General features: G+C 48.1%; 1 protein-coding gene across 1 annotated transcript in view; it reads left to right on the top strand.

The window, feature by feature from the left end:
- The first annotated feature begins 207 nt into the window (after nt 1-207).
- SLC16A14 (solute carrier family 16 member 14) overlaps nt 208-7,123 on the top strand; it is a 30,958-nt gene continuing 24,042 nt past the window's right edge. Inside the window, exon 1 of the mRNA XM_053597183.1 lies at nt 208-594. The gene's annotated coding sequence lies outside the window, so the exon portion shown is untranslated. The remainder of the gene's footprint in view (nt 595-7,123) is intronic.

Raw genomic sequence — 7,123 nt, 5'->3', positions numbered from 1 at the left:
GTGGCCCAGACTCCAATGAGGGTCTGTTTCATCCCTTCTCTCCAATCTCGGAGAGAGTGGAAGACACTTCTGTCCCCACCTGTCTGCTGGATTAGGTCTCAGCCCTTTCCCCCAGTTGCAACTGCAGACCATTAGCGGAACCTCAGCCAAAGCTAGAAACTTCGACCGGCCACAAGAGTGTGCCTGTGAGGTGACTGCATTTTTTTTTTTTTTTTCCCTTTCCTGCCAAACCAGAATTAGCCGGTATACAGGAATGAACGAGCTTGAAGATTTGAAAATGCACCGATTGGAAGAAAGCCCTAGTTAGGGTCGGGCACCTCCAGACGCACCTTTTTTTAAGCCACCACCGAGGCGTGGAGCTTTGAGCTCCGCCAAGTGCACACCTGGCCTGGCGGCGGGCGGCAGACCAGCCGGGGAGCCCCGCTCGAGCGCACGGAGCCGGGCGGAGAGCCGAGACGCCGGCATCTCCGGGATGATGGGCGACATCGCAACATATCGCTACGCGCAGCGGCTCCGCCGGCTCGGAGCAGACCAGCGACCTCGGGGATCCGGGCGGGGAGCCGAGTGAGGCCGCAGCCCGGCGGGCCGCGGGCGGTGAGTATCCCGAGGCCGTGCGGCGCCGCGGGCATCTCGGAGCCGGGGATTCTGGGGGCCGCTGCGCCCCGGGGACCCTCGAGAAGGGGCGGCGCGAGCCTGGGGCAGGGACGGGGACGGCTGTCGGTCTGTTCCGGGGCACGGTGGTCGTGCCCAGGCCGCTGCCCGAAACTGGCAGGCGGGGGAAGCCGCGGCCCCGGGCCGCCCGCCAGCCTGGGGCGCGCGTCTCCTGCCTGCGGCCCAGCTGCCCGCGCGCGTCCTCCTGGGCACCCCGGACTAGCTGGAAAGGCGCTCCCCCGCCGCGCTCCAGGGCCCGGCTAGAGACTCAAACGGGGATGGGGGTGGGACACAGGGGCTGAGGCTGAGGACAGGCACTGCAAACCGCCCGGCTGCGGCTGGGGACAGGCTGTGGCACTGCAAACCGCCCGGCTTCCCTGTAGAGTGCGCGGGCACTCGGTGAGGAGAGGGGAGCGCTCGGAGGGTGGGGCGCCGAGGCCGATCCCGCGGGCAGTATCCCGCGTCCACAGCGCGCAGATGTTCCCCCCACTTAGCGGGTCTGAAGAGGCCCCTCCAAGGAGGAAAGCAGAGACCCAACTGAGGCGAGGGACCAGGGACAGCCATGTCGAGGCTCTATGCTGCCAAGGCCATGACGATGTTTTAGGAGCTCAGCTCTGCTTGCCAATTAAGCCGTTTTCTTTCTGCGGAAAAGTTGGTTCAGGATCATTAACAAGGATGATTGAGACCTAGTGTTAGGGATTAGTAATAATCTTTTGCCTTGCACGACTTCTTTGTGTGCAGGTGTGTGTGTGTGTGTGTGTGTGTGTGTGTGTGTGTGTGTGTGTGTGTGTGTGTGTGTGTGTGAGAGAGAGAGAGAGAGAGAGAGACAGGTAAAGAGTAAGTCAGGGGGTAGGGATAGAACAAGCTGTGGAATCCTGCGAGCCTAGGTACAGGTTGAGGCTCCCCACTTGCTAGTTTGGCCTCTCTGAAAGTCATTGCCCCGTTCGACATATGACTCGGTTTCCTCATCTGTGCTCTGGGGACATTAACGCCAGTTGGATAGAATAGTTGTACAGAAGCCACCCAGCACAGCCCTTGACCCAGACCAGGAACTTAACACGTTTAGGTCCCCTAATTGAGCCGTGGACTTAGCCGAGACCCCCGGTTTCTCCAGCGCTGTCTCTGCACTAGCTCAGCCCAGCCCCTTGGGTGTATTGGCCTCCAAAGCGCGCCCTCGAAAAGCCCAGAATCTCCTGTACACAACAGGTCTACCAGGCAGAAGAAACTGGTAGGCCGAATTAAAGGTGAACCCGCCGCACGCCTGCACCGATGAGCGACCTACTACTACCTCGCTCTGTTCACATTTTGAGGGGACTAATTTTGGTGTTAACTGGCGTTTCCTCCTTTGCTTTTCATGTGTAATGAGCTCACCGCATGCCACATAGTGACAAAGCCCAATTAAAAATGATTTGCTTGTAAAACTTCCTCCTGTAACAGAGCTATAGGAAATTAGATTTTGTTCCAATCTCTGATACATTCCAGAAAGATCTGTTGTTTTCATTTCTGCCTATTACCAGGTTAACTATGCAGCCCACCCTGTTTCATAGCCTGCATGTATTACCCGTACCCCAAACTTAATGGTTTCTTTTTCAGTCTACGAACTCACATTTGGGGAGAATAGAAGGTTGACTATTGGGTGGTGCCTGTGGCTCAGTGAGTAGGGCGCCGGCCCCATCTGCCGAGGGTGGCGGGTTCAAACCCAGCCCCGGCCAAACTGCAACAAAAAAATAGCCGGGCATTGTGGCGGGCGCCTGTAGTCCCAGCTGCTCGGGAGGCTGAGGCAAGAGAATCGTGTAAGCCCAAGAGTTAGAGGTTGCTGTGAGCCGTGTGACGCCAGGCACTCTACCGAGGGCGGTACAGTGAGACTCTGTCTCTACAAAAAAAAAAAGAGGTTGACTATTGTTCCCATTATCTCACCATTTCCTTCCTTCACCTTCTTTAGGGCAAGGCTGTGGTGTTACAGGCCCAGCTTCCAGCAGTAGGAGTGCCCACCATGGGTTACTTTTCCATACTGATCCCTGGTGCAAACTCCACTCTCACTGCCTTCATTTACCCCAAGTGCCACGGTGGTGTCACCATTTCACTTGTGTGTCAGGATGTGGAGAAGCCGGAGGAGCTTGAAGGCCATGTGCTGAAGAAAGACATGGAGTCTGGGGGTCCAGGTACCTCCCCTGAGGTCTACCTCTCTCTCTTCAGCTGCAGAGTAGGATTATAAGATGATGATTTTTCATCTTATAATTATGTAAATGCAAAATGCTAAAAGCAAACTTGGAGGTGGGGAGATAAACACTTATTTTTCTGTAGTCTTTTATTTTAGTTAACTAGTTGGACAATAAGCTGTGATTGGTCAAAACAGTAATTACCTTTAGAGAGATTTAAGAGTGAAATGCAAATGACTTTATTGCCCAGTTCTGTTGGGATAGGCCGAGGATCTGAAAGGACTGCTTTTTGCCCCTCCCCCACCTGCTGCCAGCACTTTCCATTTGATACTATATTCTATGTGCAGGGTTGTGCCTTTTGAATAAAATTTGTCCATTAAATGCTATTCGGTGTCATTTATTTATGAACAAATAAACTGGAAATGTTGAAAGCAGTTCGATGGCAACTGCATCTCTTAACCCATAAAATAAATAATTCAGTAAGAAGATAAAGTTCTTAACATTGCTTTAGAAAAGTGCTTAATATTTCAACCCATGGGTTGAAAAACTATAACTTTTTATTATTATTTCAAAGCCTTTCTTAGTTATAAAAGGACTTTAGAAAAAAATGCCAAGTTGTTGTTTCATCTTATTAAATATAGTAGAACCTTGTCCCAGAAATTATAAAATGACATTGTTACACAACTGGGCCCTTCACACCCTGTGTCAAGCTCCCTGGTTCTCCTTTTTCTGACTCCTTGGGACTCTGCATACAATTAACAGGAACAGAGGGAAGGCAACCACCAACCCTTTCTGAACTCTTTCAAGGCTCATCCTCTAGGCCCTCTTCCTTCTAGCCCCATGCAGGCCAGTGAGTTAGGAGGGGAGTGCGTGGCGTGGCAGACAGGTCCAAGACAAAGTGGAAGACTTCCCCAAAGAGGTGGTCCTCAAAATTGTCTGTCTTTTTTTTCTTTTACAATTTGGCCACTAATTTACCCAATGGTCTTTAGAAGATGAAGAGAGTGACCTTTATTTTCTTATAATAAAGTTAATATATGTTTATTTAGAATTTTTTACCAATAAGATAAGTAAACAGAAGGGGAAAATTCCTTGTAAGACCATTACCCAAAGAATAATCTCCATCCAATATTTCAACATTTTTCTTTGTTTTGCTCTGGTCTTTTCTTCCCATGGACACACAGCAAAGGGATTATTGTTTATGTCAAAATTAAAGTTGTCCAAGGCTCTTTAAAGACAAGGAAAGAAGGCCATGCTGAAGTAGGAACTTTGTTTTTGATGCAAGTTTGTATTATATACCATGATGGATTGATTGAATGAGTACTCTGATGTTGAATATTAGAGATGTTTACAGGGAGGTCCCCCTCCACTGTTTCAAGTGTTCACTATTATAATTTAGTTGAAACTCAAAGGATGAGCATGTGAAGGCCCGGAGGCTAGGAGAGACAGTCGGAAGGAGAAGAGGTTGTGTCCAATAGCTCAAGAGACTCATCCTAACTATAACATGAAGGACTGGGGAAATTACCTGACAAGCTCAGCATTTTATCACATCCTGCAACCGGGGTAGTGAGGAGGTAGTGGGAGGGACAGTTGGGAAAAGACCCAGGCAGGAACAGCTGTTGAGAACCAGACAATTATCTGAAGAGAGAGAATAATTTAAAAGATTAAAAAAAAAAACAAAACTGAGAATGGGGTGTGAGAGAAAGGAAGAAAATGAGCCCTGGGGCAGATCCACTGGTGTCTCCTTGTTCCCCTGCACCCAGCTTTTCCAACAGACCCACCCAATAAAACCTCAGCCAGAACCAATGCTATAGACCAGGAGTCAGCACACTTTTCCTATAAAGCAGTGATTTTCAACCATTGTGCCATGAGAGGATCTCAGGTATGCCGCAAAAATTTTTAAAGCTTTGGCTCAGCGCCCGTAGCTCAATGGTTAGGGCACTGGCCACATACCCTGGGTCTGGTGGGTTTGAACCCAACCCTGGCCTGCTAAACAACAATGACAACTACTCAAAAAAAAAAAAAAAATAGCCAGGCGTTGTGGTGGGCACCTGTAGTCCCAGCTACTTGGGAGGCTGAAGCAAGAGAATCACTAAAGCCCAAGAGTTGGAGGTTGCTGTGAGCTGTGATGCCACGGCACTCTACCGAGGGCAACATAGCAAAACTCTGTCTCAGAAAAAGAAAAAAATTTTTTTAAGTTCTGAAATTATTTTCAAAAGAAGTTCAAAGCACAGTAAGCATATTCTTTTTTTGTCTTTTGTTTATCAACATAATATAAGTATGCCATAGAAGTTTAATTGTAGGTTCAAATGTGCCATAAGAAAAAAAGAAGAAGCTTGAAAAACACTGCTGTAAAAGGTTAGAGTGAGCATTTTAGGTTTTGTGGACCACATAGAGTTCAGAATTCTTTGTTTGGGGACAGAAACAGGCTGTAGGTGCTATGCAATTTACTGTAATGTGTTTCCCTCTCCTACGTACCTATCCACATCAGAAGCTGCTGAGGCCCCACAACTGCAAGCTGCATAGTGTCTTTTGACACCCAGAAGCTTTTGTTTTTCTCACACCACCCTCCTCCATGGCAAGAAAACAATTTTCAAGTAATAATCATGTAATAGTCAATCATAATTATTATTTCTTGTTCGTTTTTAAAATAATTAAAAGAAGAGTAGATTTCAGTTTTAAAGATATTGTTCAGATTGTGTAAAACATTTCTGTATTAACTAAAGATGTCACTTTCCAAACCAAAGTTTTTCACCTTACAGTCTTGCATCCTGTTTCACGATTTTTAAATTGTAAACAAAAGTTAACTCTCCAAGTGGGCACACAGAGTGATAGAAGAGAAGTGACTCAGTCCTCGTTCTTTTTCTTTCTTTCTTTTTTTTTTTTTTTGTAGAGACAGAGTCTCACTTTATGGCCCTCGGTAGAGTGCTGTGGCCTCACACAGCTCACAGCAACCTCCAACTCCTGGGCTTAAGCGATTCTCTTGCCTCAGCCTCCCGAGTAGCTGGGACTACAGGCGCCCACCACAACGCCCGGCTATTTTTTGGTTGCAGTTTGGCCGGGGCCGGGTTTGAACCCGCCACCCTCGGTATATGGGGCTGGCGCCTTACCGACTGAGCCACAGGCGCCGCCCCTCGTTCTTTTTCTTGACAATACTTGTGCTGGCACAGTTCATCCTGAATGTCCTATTAAAGGTCACAGCGTATAGCAGAGTAGGAGTTGCAGCTACAGATTTTTGAGGTAAGCGCCAATTCTGAACTTACAGTTCACTCTTAAAACTAACGTGTTTAGCTGAGGCCACATCTGTGCCAGGGTCAACTGTAAAACCGGGAGTTCTCTGCAATAAATTCCATGTATAGAACACAATGTTCACAAAAGGATGAGTAATAAAAACCGGCCATTTGGAAGGGTACATTTATCTCATGAAAACTCAACATAATTGTTTGGAACTTAAACCAGCAGAACATTTTTCTCAGGGAGGTATATTTTATCCGTGTTTTATTGTCTCGAATTGCTGGCATGTAGTGATAACTAAAAAAGCAGACCAACTTTTAGTCATTTGTTGTTTTTATGTTGTCTATAGACAGTGTTCCCCCTTATTTTGGGATCTGGGGCAGAGTGCTCCCTGGCACTGTCCTTGGTGCTCCACAGCCCATACCCAGGCCGCTGGGCCCTGCAGGACTCCACTCGACCCTGGAACCGCTCAGCAGTTGTATCCACTTGTAGGCAACAGTGTCTTCCATTATCCTGAACACTGAGGCTCTGATACAACCTCTGCCCTCCTCATTCTCATCCAGTGACCTAACTTCCTGCTTCACCAAGAAATTAAACCACCAGATGTGACTTCCCCTTCCGCCACTTACCACCTGAGCTCTATCCAGTCCCTCCTTCCAGACTCAGGGGGTTGGTATTTCTCCCTGTTTAAGACCAACCCTCTCCCACCTCCTCCAGGATTAGTCTTTCTCACTCTTTGCCCCACCCCCATCCCGCTCCTTTTCCTCAGTCTTTATACACCTCTTAATTCTCATCCTAAAAATGACAGAAAAAAAAGAAAAGGGGAAAGAAAACAAACCTTCCTGACCTGGTATCATCTAGCTCTATCCAGCCTCCCTTCTCTCCTCCAAACATCTTAAGAGATAGATCTGTGCCAACACCAACCTCAATGTGTCTGTTCCTGGTGCAAATTCAGACCATGGCTGTTCATACATGTGAGATAAACTCCATGCTTCTTATTTGGCACAGGAGCCCAGCGTGGTCTCCTGCCTAGAGAGAGAGGCTCCTGCCTGGAGGTACCCAGGTCACCTAGTTGGTGACCT

Source organism: Nycticebus coucang, chromosome 7, assembly GCF_027406575.1.
Source record: "Nycticebus coucang isolate mNycCou1 chromosome 7, mNycCou1.pri, whole genome shotgun sequence".
NCBI classification, from domain to species: domain Eukaryota; kingdom Metazoa; phylum Chordata; class Mammalia; order Primates; family Lorisidae; genus Nycticebus; species Nycticebus coucang.
Note: the sequence above shows the minus strand (reverse complement) of the source record. Positions and strands in the feature narration are given on the sequence as shown.